Here is a 16,041-nt window from a genome sequence, read left to right as displayed (position 1 = left end):
GTTAATATCCAAAGAGTTAGCACCATCGGATAAGCTGAAGTAGCCGTATAACACGATCATCTTCGTAAATCAGTAGGGATGGACGAAAACAAAACTGCATTCTGCATAAATTACATTGTGGATTATGCATTTTGCTAGAGGAAACTGGTTGAAACGAACCACCAGTTTCGGGGTTCGGAACGGAGTCTCGGTTTCAGCCGATGATGTATGATGATCCAAATGTGTCACTGAAGTAGGAATTTGACTGTTTCATTAGGTAAAATCTGCGTCAGGTCAAAACAATGCTTGATATATGCTGGACATAAACTGGTTCGGCTTCACGTCGGCAGGGTTTGTTGACATCGAATCCAGCAACACAATACAAAAGTCAAGTCCAAACCGGCAAAAAATGGGATATGCAATGGCAGAGCAATAAAGAGGCCCACAAACACTACGAACAACCCACACGGGCAACAGGCAGTCACATAAAAATGACGCTAAGAGATAAGTTTGAAAGATCAGCGCAGAGATCAACGAGGTTATTCAGCTTGAAATCGAACTAAATTGAGGATAAAAACCCCACTTCTACCGCGCGGCAAAATCAGCGACAAAGTTTTTTTTTTTGGGGGGGGGGGGGGGAATCATGCTCGTGACGTTGCCGGACTACGTGTAACGCAGAGAGAGCTTTCCTGGTTTGGAGCTGTTGTGGAAAATTTTAATTTAAAAAATGCGAGTCATGAGTCATGCCTTTGAGCAAGTTAATACAAAAATTGAGATGGCTGCTCTAATAACCTCGTTGATAGAATTATACGATAAAATATATCGCGATCAGATGATGCTGATCAAAGAGAAGGCCAGAAAAGGCAGCTAGAATATTTTCATTTGTGGCACATTAAAAACAAACCTTATGAGGCTTGGAGAGAATACTTTCAAAAGAAGTGAATATTGCACTTCCTCGGTAAAGAGGCGTAAGAGGCTTCTAATGCTGCTAAGAATGGCAATGTGGGTATTTAATTACAAGCAACCAATCTGAAAGCTTTCGTATGAATTCCCCCGAATTTTTTTTTCACTATTGTGTGGAAGCAAGACGGCAGTGAATGGAGTGCATTTTCAGTGAATGCGATAGAAAATTGCACAATCTTAGCAGCACTGCGCAGATCTTGAACGCCCTTTTGCCGAAGAGGTCCTCATTTCGATAAAGAGTACTGCGGGGTTCGTTTTTACAGTTTAAAAGAAATATATTCTCATGTTAATAAAATTAAAATTTCTTTCAATTTCCTTTGAAAAAGACTGAGATTCAAAATAATCACGGATAAATTAAAAAGATAAAGTGAATTAACACGTTTTCTATGGATTTTAATATGGCTATTACTTTGCAGCATAGCGGCCAGGAGGGCATGACCCCCTAAAAATGAATATTTTCCGACTAGGAGACAAAATTTTGGATACGAAAATTAGAATTTTTCTATTTCAAATTTTTGTTATTCTTAGTTTTTGATTTCAAAACGACCGGATCTATGAAAAAGGAACTTATCATAAGAGGAAAACTTGTCATATACTTTTTGCAAAAATTTAAACCACGTGCTCAAATGTCACGTGTCAAGCGCGTAAATATTTAAGCTTTACAGTCAAACTTGCGCCAAAATCCAGTGATACCATTTAACTAAAATTTGAAAGTATGGAAAATAAGGTTCTTCTTCGCAGATCCGGCAACTGATGGATTAAAAGAATTTACACTTTTAAGCGTTTCACGCGAATTGATTTTCGTTAAAAAATAAAAAATAAATAAAGAACAAATCAAAAATAAATTATGATAAATTATGAGAGTAATAATTTGATCTCTTTACAGTCCATGGTGGGAATTGTGATCGTTAGTATGAAACAAAACATCATTCCTCGTAAGATACACTGCGGGGCCCAACAACCAGTCCAGATTTCTTCAATTAAAAAAATAATGAGATATTTTGAATTTATCGCAGCTGTAATCTCAACAGCAATGCAATGCAAGCAATTTTTTACTACAAATCGCAATTAGTTTAATTGATGACCTTCATCTTCATGACACTTACCTACTAATTGCTCTCACCGCCGGTTTCGTCTCTGCCCGCACGCAGTGCGGCGATTTCGGCCCGGCAATGAGAACAATACTGCCGTGTTAAGGAAAATAGTCGTACGAGCCTTTAAATGTGGCCACACCTCCTTCAACAAAAGTAAAATTTTACTCGGGAAAATTCTGAATACTTTTTTTTACAAATTTTTCAAAGAAATGTGTCCACGATTTAATCTAAAATATCTGAAAATTTCAAGAACTGTGCAAACCTTTTCTCACAATTACATGTTCTATTCGATGAAATTAGGCAACTCTCAAATAGACGTATTTCTATCAAACGGAACTATGTGCATTAAGACATGAGCCGCGAGACCCAAAAGAATACATGCATAACAGGGCTCACGTCATAATGCACATAGTTCCGTTTGACAGAAATGTTCATACGACGTTTTTTCTTGACACGGCAGAATCATTTCGAACGCTTATCTGGGACATTCAATCCTTAAGATATCTACTTACTATATGGTCGTCCATAAATTACGTGAAGTTCTAGGGGGGGCGGGGGGGGGGAGGTTGAGATGAGCGTTACGCGATTTTTTTTAAACATTAAAGAATCGGGACTTACGTCACAAAAGCTTTACGAAAGGGGATGGGAAGGGAGGGGGGGTCCAAAATTCCGAAAAAAAGCGTCACGTAATTTATGGACTAATTAATGGATCCCTAATTGCTCTCACAGCCTGTTTCGTCTCTGCCCGCACACAGTGCGGCGATTTCGGCCCAGCGATGAGAGCAATATAAACCTTTTTATTAAGTGTTTGAATCTTTTAAAAAGCGACATACTTTTGATGACTTTTATGATCGTTCGCAGCCAAAATCTATGTGAGATGGAGCTCTTAGGAATGCATGGATTCAACTGCGTCGAAAGCAGTGCACGATAATGGCCTACAATAAGACCTTAAAAAAAGTTCCGCCGACAGCCCCTGGCGGTTAGGCAACCTAACAAGTACCAGTGGCTGCACAATGTGCGATGTGCGGATGGTTGACATCGTATTGTCTAATTCTAATGATTAATGGTGTTTCATTTTTAATTTGGTCCTCCTACCATTCGAAATATTTCAACAACCGTAAATGCGTGTACAGACATATCCTCACACTAAACTGAGAGGAAAAACTGGCGAGGAAAACGAAGAATCTCGATAATGAGTCATTGTTGGTCCTGATAGACTGGCATAACATTCTGAACATATTGTGAATTATTATGCACATTTGAGTCCGTTCCTGATAGAATAATGAATATTTAAATTGTGATCTCTCTGTTTTTTTTGTTTTTTTCTTTTGGACAACCTGCTTGTGTTTTGGTTCGAGTTGGGCTCTCCAAGCCCGCTCGAACCTTGACCGAGTTCGGTTGTCCACGGGCCCGCTTGTGTCCCCCAGGGGACCGAGTACGGCCCAAGTAGGGTAGTGCCTTTTGGCATCACAATAACAACAGCTAATAATCAGGAGCTATATGGGGCCCGGGAAATTTCTCCAGATCGTCGCTCTGGCCCACACCGTCATCAAAGACCCTACCTTGAACCTGAACAAGATCCTGATCGTGTGCCCGAAGTCGGTGAAGCTGAAGTGGGGCGACAAGTTCGCGAGGTGGCAGACGAGTAAAGATGGCGGGTGCCAGCCTGCCAGCCCCCAGCGTGTAAAAAGAGAGAACGGATCATCTTCATGTGGTGGCGTTATCTCACCTGGACCGCTCCAAGGCGATTCTCTGTTCGGTCTTTCCGCTCGCGTAAAAGTCGAAGCAGACGAAAGTTTAACCGATTTGTTGCATACAAGCATTGAAATTAAGGAAGAAGTCACTTCGCAATTCGACCAATCGGAATGCCCAGAAAAAGACAGCGCAAAAGATTTCGGAACAACCAGGTCATCCTCGATAAAACCACATTTTCTTTCTCCCCACATAGTACGATGGATGAATTTGAGGGCGGCTCAATGGCGGCGTTCGTATACGCCTCAAGAAAAAAAATGGAAATATGAAGAAGATATGTCGTTTCTTGGAGATATCATGATCAGGAACAAGACCTTAGAACCGATCGTGCCGCTCGTGAGATTGGCAAGCATCGAGGGCACCGGGGCCGTTACCAGCAGTGACAATAGTGCCGGTGCCAGCAGCGGTGAAACTAGTGCCAGCGCCGGTGAAACTAGTGCCAGCGCCGGTGAAACTAGTACCAGCACCAGCGGTGGCACCAGTGCCGCCAGTGCCAGCGGCGACACCAGTGCTGGTAGCAGTGCTGGTAGCATTTTCATAAAAAAGAAGTTCGGCTCCCAAGCCCGCTCGGACACGGACCGTGTTCGGTTTCTCTCCCCCCCCCTTCTCTCTGTTTTTTTTTGTTTTTTTCTTTTGGACAACCTGCTTGTGTTTTGGTTCGAGTTCGGCTCTCCAAGCCCGCTCGAACCTTGACCGAGTTCGGTTGTCCACGGGCCCGGGTCCACGGCAAATAAATTGAAAATGAGTTTTCAAAATAGTGAGTCAATTATGAGAATAATTTAATTTGAAAGCGAAGCTACTCACGAGTGAATCTAAACGAACATCTGTATGAGCTTTCATTGAATGACGGTGGAAGGCCGGGATTGTAAAATGCTCTTCGGAACTATATTTAGGCTAGAAACCTAGTACATTTTGTTCAGACTTGAGGTGGATGATTTCACGAGGACCGCGGATTAAGATTGTATCAAGCCAAGTCCTGAAACTTCGGCATAATAAGACTCAAATTCATCTTGGTTGGTACCCAAATTATGTGTGTGACGGGTTTATTGAAGACAGTCAGCAGGATAGCAGTATCATTCAAATACAGATTTAAAGCTCCAAAAATTGCTTATTCTCAACCCTCAACATTGAAATGTAACGCGCGCAGGATGCAAAGAAGCAACCGCATAGAAACTTACATGTCAACGTTCGTACGTATGACCTTAAAACTTCCTAACCTAAATGCTATCGAGAAAAAATGGCTCTAGCAATGTTTATGGTCGGACCCAATCCTGGGACTTGAACAAGGATTACGACCTATCCAATGGCACACCCTCCTAGAAAAAAGCGAGGGCTTAAAATGCGAAAAAATTGTGCCCCTGTCGGCGCACGATCGAAAAACATTGGTTTCTTTAAATATTGAGAAGAAATCGACTTAAATCGGAGAAATTGACTTATTTACTATAAAATATTGACTATGCTTAATAACTCGTCCTAAAAAGCATTATCCGACTTATAGGTAGCCAGGGCAATCTACTAATGGTTTAATTCGTTAATTCATTACGACGATGAGAAAGTATGGCTATTTACGTCGGGGTCCAGGAGACCACATTAAATGTTGAGATTTTGTTGCTTGAAACGTTTTAAAATTTTGGTAGTGACTTTTGTGCGGGCATCTGATAGATATTATAGCACAAGTTTAATCTTTTCTTTTCTTTTCTCTCTTGTTTTTTCTCACAATCAACAGGGAAAGACAGTCTCACCCAAGTGGGTCACCAGTGGGGGTCAAGACCCAGAATTGTATAGCACTTTAACATTTTCTTAAAAAAAAAGCACGTTTCCAAACAACATGAATGACATGATTGCTGTTAGTGAAGCTATTTATGAAACTTTTCGATACATTCATTAAAAATTAATGGTAAAAAAGCTCGATTATTTGAAAATAACTTGAAGATTTAGGAGGAAGAAAACAATAATATTCATAGTCTTTATTTCGCGACCATTTTTAATTACTTTGAAAAGGCTATTGCTCAATACGGTGCCGACACTATGGTTCTGAATAAGTGTACGAACGAATGTAAACGGTGAAAAATAATCCACATGACGAGAGTTTCCCAAGGGTTAGAAATTGAGGAGAAAAAGCATTTGGCTTAATACTGGCAAAAGGGTCATACTCAGAGTCGTTCATTTAGGGAGGCCCGTATAGTTTACAATGTGATTAAAACTTTTAATTGCATTGCGTTCAGTGACAGTGACCATGCAATGTTTTTTTTTTTTTGCTTCAGTCTTCTCTGACATTAAATAGCATTTAGCAAACATGATTTTCAGGAATGATAAGAAGCTAATTTCCGAACTATTTAAAAAAAAAAGTATACCTAAATTGGGACTCCATCTATTCTTACAATCCTACAAGTACTGCGCACAGTAGTTTTTATCTCGAAAATCGGTGCCTGATTCAGTGATTCACAATGAAGGGTTAAAGGGAGGTTCGCGAGGAGGTCGTTCGTGTAGCATCATAAAAATGGCAATTTTTAAGAAACTCAAGTAAAATTTATGAGCTTAAATTAGGATGGATTAATAATAGATGGATTCGACTACACCGGAAAAGACTCAACGTTTTGGGTGCTCGATCACGCGACTGCATTGCAGCGAGAATTACGTTACGAATAAGTATAACCACACTCGGCTTGTAAATCGAAATTATGTTACTCTGACCAGACATGTATTTTCCTTAAGCCATACCCTGAGTTAAAAATGTGAATTTATATGACTGAATCGATGGGACCGAAAACCATAATGTGGGGTAAAGGAAGCAATGTCCATTTTGCGGATGAACCCTTGACTGATCCATTTTTTTCAAGAGAGCCTCATAAGAGGCCTCCTCATGGTAAGAAGCCGTTAAACAGGCACGTGGCACGTAGATTTTTGTTGATATTGTTTTAGTTGCTCGATTTGCGGTAATTGTTTCAACATTCATATTTGTTGTTTGGTGGATCTTGTTTTGGGGGAGGAAGTCTTGAGCGGATATAATGGTGGGTGACCTTCTCAGAGTAAGGGTGGCCCGCGGGTCCTCCCCCGAAATATTTTTGCAATAGACCCTTCATTTAGCATTCGGGGGGGGGGGGGGGTGGTTAAGAAATGTGCGCAAAAATAACTGGCTAACAAGAAGTACAGCACCTCATTAGAAAAATTAAGTGCTTTTTTAGTACATTTTTAGGTGCCATTAATTGCAATACTTTGTAAATTCTGAATTCACGGGCGCATTGCGATGAAGAAGACACGGCTTTTGAAACTTAGAGGTGGCCTGAAAATAATGTGGCTTACACTTACGAACTAGTACGTAAAATTGCACTAAGGAGAAAAAATGCGCGAGGGATTGCATTCTTTCCAGTCGGTCTTAAAAATGTCAGTCCTTCTTGCAGGATTCCCGTTCAATCTCAATACTTCCGGACCGCTCTCAAAGGAGTATTTTTTTCCGGATCAGTAAACACTCTGACTTAAGCCCCCTGTGCCACGTGCCTGCTGATAAAGAAACGACTATGAATCAGGAGGTGTTTCAAAGGTCATCATAGTGGGTGCCTTGGTTCAGGGGCTAGAGGTGAAGTTCATCTAATAATCAGTGGCGTGGCGTGCTTTGTGATCTATCGATATTCCCCCCATTTAAACCTGTGGTAAAGAATCGATTACCAAGGTGTTCGCTGCGAACACCCTGTTTATCGATCCTTTTCCATAGGTTTAAATGACATAACAAAATACACTGGAAAAAAAAGTAGCTTGAAACAAATCTAAATCAGCTTGAAGCAAGCTGGGAAAAATCTTAAATTTGCTGCCAAGAAACGTATAGCTTGAAATAAGCATGGTCGGGCTGCTTGAAATTAGATACCCGGCGGAATCTTAATTATTATTCGTTTAATGCTCGGATCCAATACTAAATACTGAAAGTTTTATTCAGTTTCCATAAAATTTCGTAACGTAGAGATAAAAAGTTACTGATTCTTCGACATGGATCATGTTAAAGTCGTCGCGCGCGTTGCCGCGGGTTTTGTTCTCGGTTTGCAGCACTGTTAAAATGCGCGGCTTTTGGAGATCTCCTGGAATGACTTGAGAATGTAGGAATGTATAACTTAATGCTCGTGTCGAAAATAAAGGCCGAGTGGTTACAATCCAATGGAAACTTAATTCAACAAGTTGGCTGCAAACTAAATTCAAGTCTAATTTTTTCAGCTATTTCCAAGATTCGTGTCATGCTTGAAACCAGGAATCTTGAATCGAGTATACATTATCTTGATTCAAGAAACAACTTCTTAGAATCAGCAGCCATGGTGGCTTGATGTAAGATTCAGCAGGGTTGGCTCAAGATTTTTGTGCTGCTTAAATCAAGCTAGCAGGTGATCCAAGCTATAAAGTAGCTGCAAATAGGAATCTCAAATCTTGAATTTCGCAATAAATTGCTTGTTTTAAGATAAAAATTCTTGAATCAAGTTGATTTTTTCTCAAGATTCCGAGACGGCTTGACCGTAGCAGACTTTTTTTTTCCAGTGTATACATCGCAAAGAACGCCACGCCACTGATAAAATAATCAGTGACGTGGCGTGCTTTGCGATATATCGCTGTTCTGCCATTTAAACCCGTGGTAAAGAATCGATTACCAAGGTGTTCGCTGCGAACACCCTAATTATCGATCCTTTTCCATAGGTTAAATGACATTACAATCGATATATCGCAAAGCACGCCACGCCACTGTTAATAATCAGTGACGTGGCGTGCTTTGCGATATATCGCTGTTCTGCCATTTAAACCTGTGGTAAAGAATCGATTACCAAGGTGTTCGCTGCGAACACCCTAATTATCGATCCTTTTCCATGGGTTAAATGACATAACAATCGATATATCGCAAAGCACGCCACGCCACTGTTAATAATCAGTGACGTGGCGTGCTTTGCGATATATCGCTGTTCTGCCATTTAAACCTGTGATAAAGAATCGATTACCAAGGTGTTCGCTGCGAACACCCTAATTATCGATCCTTTTCCATAGGTTAAATGACATAACAATCGATATATCGCAAAGCACGCCACGCCACTGTTAATAATCAGTGACGTGGCGTGCTTTGCGATATATCGCTGTTCTGCCATTTAAACCTGTGGCAAAGAATCGATTACCAAGGTGTTCGCTGCGAACACCCTAATTATCGATCCTTTTCCATAGGTTAAATGACATAACAATCGATACATCGCAAAGTACGCCACGCCACTGATAATAACTTAGGCCCCAGAATATAGTTCCGCTGATCCCGGATCCGATTGGGATCCGGGTATTATCGCCGCTACTTGCATCTCAAGGCCAGGGAGTGCAACGCAACCCGCCACTCGTCAGGCCCGGCGAGGAGATCATCCGCAGACCCCCCAAGACCGGCCCAACCACCCTTGTGGATCTGGACCTGACCAAAAAAAACATGCCACAAGTACACGGGTTACCCAAGTCTCCCGTGACACGAACATATGACGGTCTGTCCGCTCAGATGGAGGTCATCAAAGTCCGTCAACGAGCATTGATGGCCCCCACCTGAATGGAAATTTGACCGTGATGTGTACGCGTCACGAGAGCCTTTGCGTCAAAGGAGCGTCCACACGGTTCGTCCGATCGGCGAATGGACGGTACGTCGAATAGCCCCCCGGTCGCTCCAAAATTAGAGCAACTGGCGGATTACGCGACGGACCGGCTATCCAACAGTCAGATAAACCGTGTGGACGTACCTTCCGTCAGTTCCTACGCTCCCTCTACACACAAACGCACCACAAATCGACCATTCACACAATCACACGCACACAAACCAATTATTCACACAATCACACCCACCCACAAGTTTAGGTAAAAAAAAAGACGTAAATATGCCATAATAAACCTAGGCATGCACAATTAAAAAATGAACATTGTTGTAAATCTAATAAGTCAGCAAACTACGAAAAATGACACTTTAAAATGACCAGGCACGAAGGCTTGAAGGAATCCATCGAATACCATCATAGGATACCATTCGAATCTTTCGACCTTGCTCCAGGAATGACTCTTCTTGACCTTCTGAATAAAAGCCTCCTGGTTTTTCGAGATACCCGGGGGGAAGGGGGCGCTAAGGTGACCAAGAAGCGTGATTTTTGGACACTTCAGCTCTTTATGACTCGAAAACCCGAGAGACTTTTCATCAGACGGATAAGGAGAGCAATGCCCGTAATATGGTCGAAAGATTCGAATGGTAAGTACTGGATTCCCCTAAGCCAAGTGACTGGTCCTCTCTTGATAGTTGAAGGTGATTCGTCAAAATCAAGTGACGTGGTCGAACAGGCATGCGATATATCGCATCGATTGGGTCAAACATCTCAGCAGATTTTGAATTTTCAGCAAAAAAAGAACGATAGCCCCTGTGCATGAGCCTAAAGAATCATTTTAAACCCCAAAATTGGCACAATTCAGAGAAATAAAATCAGAATAGTGTCAGGGAAAAAACCTCGCATTTGATTCAGCTATCGATTTCTGTATCAAATGGGAGATTTTTTCCCGCGCACAATTCTGCTTTCATTTCTCTGAATTTTGCCAAATTTTGGGATTAGAATGATACTTTAGGCTAATGCGCAGGGGCTTTCGTCCCTTTATGGCTAAAAATTCAAAATCTGCAGAGCTTTTTGACCGAATCAATGCGATATATCGCAGATCAATTCGACCACGTGACTTGAGCTTGACGAATCACCTTGCGAAAATGAGGGAGGGAAGAAAGAGGAAGACAGGAAGGAATAGTGTGGATAAATGACACTGAACTGTGAGGAGCTTGAGAGTTAAAGGTCATGCAAAAGAATAGAATCGAAAAAGGATAAGATTAAACGGTGAATGCAATGAGAGAAAAAGTTAATTGATAAGAGAGGGGCTACAGGGAGGAATCAGGTGCTGATTAGAGGAAGGTGAAAATAATGAGGCAAACGCTTGACATGCATTAGAGGAAAAGTTGAGGCCGCAAATTACAAGTGCGGGACAGAAGATCGGCCAACAGTGCCTTGAGGAATTTGGATTTTTTACGTACCTCTTTCACGTCTGAGACCCGAGTGAGGGAAGTGATTCCAGTAACATGCTAATTTTTTTTCTTCGTTTCGGCCTTATTTTTTCGGCTTCAATAGGTAATTGTTTTAAAATTCGGGCTGAAGTACAGTCTAGGGACTACTGACCATATTTTAGACTTCATTTCTGGATACCTGCGAATTTTTGAACGTCACTATAGGCCTACTACCTACTGGTTGAAAATAATTGGGACGAACCAGATCTGCACCGACAGTCTGGTCTGGTGAACGAAAATGTTCAAAACAGGGTAACGTACAAAAATTATGGAGAACATTTGTTTCCAAAAGAATGTACGTAACTGTCTATCGGGAACTACAAGAAGGAAGAAACGACTGAACAAAAATGTTCGCAAATGTTCAAAGAAGAAAGAAGCATCATTTGAAAAATCAGCTATTAGTATTTGACATCCTTCCTTCTAAACGAAAATCCTCATTAAACAGTTCTTCTTTTTCTAGCAGATGGACTTGAAGCAACCTACCGATCATTGAGGGGGGGGGGGGGGTGTTGATCGTCAGAATAACGCGCCGGTCATGACAATCCATCAGAAGGGGAGGGGGGAGGGGGAACGCTCCTAGTGTTCTTCTCCAAGTTTCCGAGCTAGTCACAGGAGACGGGAGGAAGAGAGAGAAAGCGAGAGTTTGACTGAAGAAGCCGCAATCGAACAGAACACCTGCGATGAAGAAAACTTGAGTGATGATGCCGAAAATCAGAATCCACGGACTGAAATCGTACCGTCCGGGTTCAGAATTCTGAGAAAAAGGGTTCTCTGCCCGAAAACCCAGACAGGAGACACAAGCTGTGAGGGCCCGCATCCGGTCCCAAGGCGTCAGTTTTCGTCGCCGATTTCTTATATTGCCCGTTTTAATTCACTCGTTCACTTCAGGCAAGCTACAGGGAGATGGGGGGAGGGGAGGCCCTGCGTGTTGGAGTCGGGCGGGAGAAAATCGCCCGGCAAGCACAAGATAAGCTAGAGGAAAAAAAGGCGGGAGAACTCGCCGCTCCTCTGGTGCATGGCGTAAGGACGATCCGAGATTTCTGCGTGAACCCCGGAGAGTATGGATTTTCATGTAAGATAGGGCTCACGTGGAAATCCATATACACTTTTTGGTCAAAAGACCGACGAATTGGGCTTCATTTTGCAATTAGGAAATACAATTTCTGGCTCATCTGTAAAAACACGTATGTGCATAGGGAAACTAATGGCACATACGTTGTTCTAAGACGGAGCCAGAAATGATAGTTCCGAGTTGCAATATGTACTTCAATTGAAAGAACGAAAAACAATGCTCGGCCTTACAAAAACCTGAAATAGTTAGCGCCCCTGGTGCAATAGGACGGAAAAATCGAAACAACACTGGTGCTGGCTTTGTAACTTGGCAAGAGAGGTTGAAAGGTCTTCCAACTTTCAAAAACACTACATTGGGATCATTTGGAGTCTACGTATTGAGCACAAGATTTTGTTTCAATTTTCAACTAACGACATGGAAACATTTCACAGAACTATTCACACACTGAACAGCATTTTTCAATTACTAAAAGAGTAGGGAGACTTTTCGGTTTCAATAAAATTGCTCAAATTTTACACGAGATTTTCTTATCTTGGTAAAGTAATCCTTTGCAACTGCAAAAAGGAAAGTTGGGGGGGGGGGGGGGGGCAAGCAAGGGCTTGTACAATTGGGTTGATGTGATAATTTCCAGTTAAACACTTCAGAATGCAAAAATAAATATGAGGAATAAAAGGAAAGCTCGAGATGACTGAAACAAAAAATTCCAATTCAACGACTCAACCTTCCACGATAGATTTTTAGCTCACATTGATCATACGTGGAGCCCTCAAGTAATTTAGACACTTCAAAATGCAAAAAGAAATATGAGGAAAAAAAGGAAAGCTCGAGATGACGGAAACAAAATTCCAATTCAACGACTCAACCGTCCACGATAGAATTTTAGCTCACATTGATCATACGTGGAGCCCTCAAGTAATTTAGACACTTCAAAATGCAAAAAAAGAAATACGAGGAATAAAAGGAAAGCTCGAGATGACGGAAACAAAATATTAGAATTCAACGACTCAACCTTCCATGATAGATTTTTAGTTCACATAGATCATATTATGTGGAGCCCTCTAATAATTTGGACACTTCAAAATGCAAAAAGGAAATCTGAGGAATAAAAGGAAAGCTCGAGATGACGGAAACAAAAAATTCCAATTCAACGACTCAACCTTCCACGATAGATTTTTAGCTCACATTGATCATACGTGGAGCCCTCAAGTAATAATGAACGATTTAGTCAACCAATGAAGTAACATAAGGAGAGGCTGCAATAACATAAAAAACCGGGACGTTTCGAAATAATAACAATTTCATTTCCTACTGGGAAAAAAAAACCAAAAAGGAGTCGTCGATTTCTCTCCAATCAACATATTTCCTACACTTTTCAAAGCAGACAAAACTTGACCAAAATCATCATCTGAAGGTACAAATGTAAGACACAATGTAAATGAAAAATTCATATTATTTTCATCGAACAACCTAGGAATTCTCAGATGAGGGAAAGGTAGCGTGGTGAGTCTATATTGGTAACCTGAAATGAGAGGGTACAAAAATATTCATGGAAGGGCTTGGAGGACAAGGCTCATTCAGTACAGTTTTTGAAAAAATTGAGATATTCATAAACTCATCTAAATCTAATTTGAGAGTAGGTATGTTCTTAGAAAATTCACAACTAAAATCCAACTTTAAAGCATCAGAAAGTGAGTTTGAACTTCCTTTCCGCCATTAGGCCCCACGAAATTTTGAAACTAGAAACACATATTTCTTGGAATAGAAAAAATTCAAAAAATTTCTGTGCGCCTTGTCCTCCAAGCCTCTCCATTTAAAAACTTGGCAAAATTTCCTTTCAACGGGTTGTGAGTATGAAAGAAAAGGAATGACTGAAGAGAGAAAGAAACAGGAAAATCACAAGGGTAGATCACATGACAAGTAATACATATTTACACCTTAGTTGGGCAGAATTTAAATCAGAAGTAAGTAAATTATCTCAAACCTCGATCACAGACCAAACCGTGATAAACAGAAGCAGTAGTAGCCAAAATTTCCCATCGAGAGAGCCCATCACAAGATTCAGTTCTGCGTGAAGTTGAAAAGCTTCGCTTTGACCAGGGAAACCGACGCGAAATGTCCACATCTCACGACAAACCGAATTTCCGCACGATTTAATTGCACGGAGAAATACAAAACAACGCAGACGAAATCACACCACGACTAACCGAATTTCCGCACGAGTTAATTGCACGACGAAATACAAAACGATGCGATCAAAATGAAAAACATGACGAGACGGAAGGCGAATCGCGCGATGCAGTTCCGAACTTCCGAACGCGTGTACCGACGAAAACCTCGAGACATGGTGAATGAATTCAAGAAACAGAAGCGTTAAACACGGCACAGATTATCGACACACTTCATAAAGAGACACACGAGACTTAATTACCGACAAATAAGAAGAAAACTCAAAGGAAACTCTATTAATTCTGAAGGGATGTTGGGGAGCCAAGGCGGCCGACGCGTGCGCGATCCGAGACGTTCACCGACTGCGGCTGCGACTCAAGTGAGAAGTAGAGAAGTGAGCGACGCTGGCAGGCCGTATCCTGTCAAGGACAGACTCGCTCTCAGCCTCGGGCGGCCGTGACAGTGATCAGTTTTGGAGAGGGTAGCTTCCCGCCGCCAGAGGGGCTCGCGAGCCAGCCTCCGGCCGGCTTCCGAATTTTGACGATTTGCTCGCACCTATCACACGTTACACTGATGCCAGATTTTTCGAATAATCTTGTGGGGTCTCTCTAGAAGTAAACGACTTATGTACATTATACAAACACAAATCCTCAATTATATTATAATTTCTTTCGTGCCGTTCAAGTCTTCCTTTTAAGTTACTCCTGTTAACTAATCCAAATCTAAATGTACTTACCTCTCTTCTCTCGCTCATTAAATGTCACACTGTTTTTTTCACACTCACATTTCATTCAAAATTATTGAATTAGATCTGGGATGTGTACACAAATTGTTATCGTTGTTGGGGGTTTTGTCATAAATAAAGAACTCTACTTGTGGCTGTAAGTCGTTTCCTTGACGCAACGATTTTTTTTTCCTCAGATCAACGAAGAACCGCCAATAAAATAGTTTTACTTGTTGGAAGGAATCAAAATCTCCTCGATACATAATTAGAAGGGTACATCATGAGAATTTTTTCATTATTTTGTTTGAAATTTTTAGATAATTTAGATCTGATTGCGAAGAAAATTCTCTGAAAAACGAGAGGAGAAATATTCACAGATCTCCCCGAAAATGCGTATTTAATCAAGGGAAATTTGATAACGTCTAAGGCCTCGAGTTAGCTAACCAGGAATCGCCGAACAGAATGTGCTCTCATTCTCAAGGTTGCGGAAGGTAGCAGTAATACTAAAGATATATCACATCTGGATAGTTTTCTGAACACTCTCATATAAGTTTCATGCCGTTCCGTGTGGTTCGTCACTTCTACTAAAGCCAGGAAAAGTAAACGGTCTTGTGCACTGCTTTCAATGAGCAATTATAATACTTAAATAATGATCTTGGAGAAATCAACGGTCATACTTCCTTTCTCTGGCCTTTGACATCTTGTTTCATCCAGAAATGACACTTTTTCGCCACGAATTACTCTAAAAAAAAGCAATACAGTGGCACCGCTCCTGATGGCGAGATTGAGGCGGGACGTTCACCGGCTGCAATCCCTATCATTTTGGAGACCAAAATATTTATTTTGGTGATAACCATGATAGATACGTAACCGGTGGGTGCCTGTGGATCCACTCTGACCATAAATAACACCATTTGTCAACTTGATATAGGGGGGGGGGGGGGATTTGAGCAGCTAGATTGGGGTTTTGACACACTGTGCGATGCCGAGGCAAATGGACTTCGTTCCCTTCGTTCCGCAATACTGCCATACTTAGGAAGAACGCCGTATGAACCTTCAGGCATTGCCAAATTTCCTTTGATAAAACACAAACTTCCTGGTAAACTTAATGATATTTTTCTTCAAATTTTTCAGATAATTTTTCTCGCAATTCCACCGAAAATTCCTGAGAATATCAAGGAGAGATATTCATAACTTTCCTAAAAAAGGA

The sequence above is a fragment of the Bemisia tabaci genome, chromosome 7 (assembly GCF_918797505.1).
Source record: "Bemisia tabaci chromosome 7, PGI_BMITA_v3".
In the NCBI taxonomy this organism is placed as follows: Eukaryota; Metazoa; Arthropoda; class Insecta; order Hemiptera; family Aleyrodidae; genus Bemisia; species Bemisia tabaci.
The sequence above is the reverse complement of the archived record's forward strand: the minus strand, read 5'-3'. Positions refer to the sequence as shown.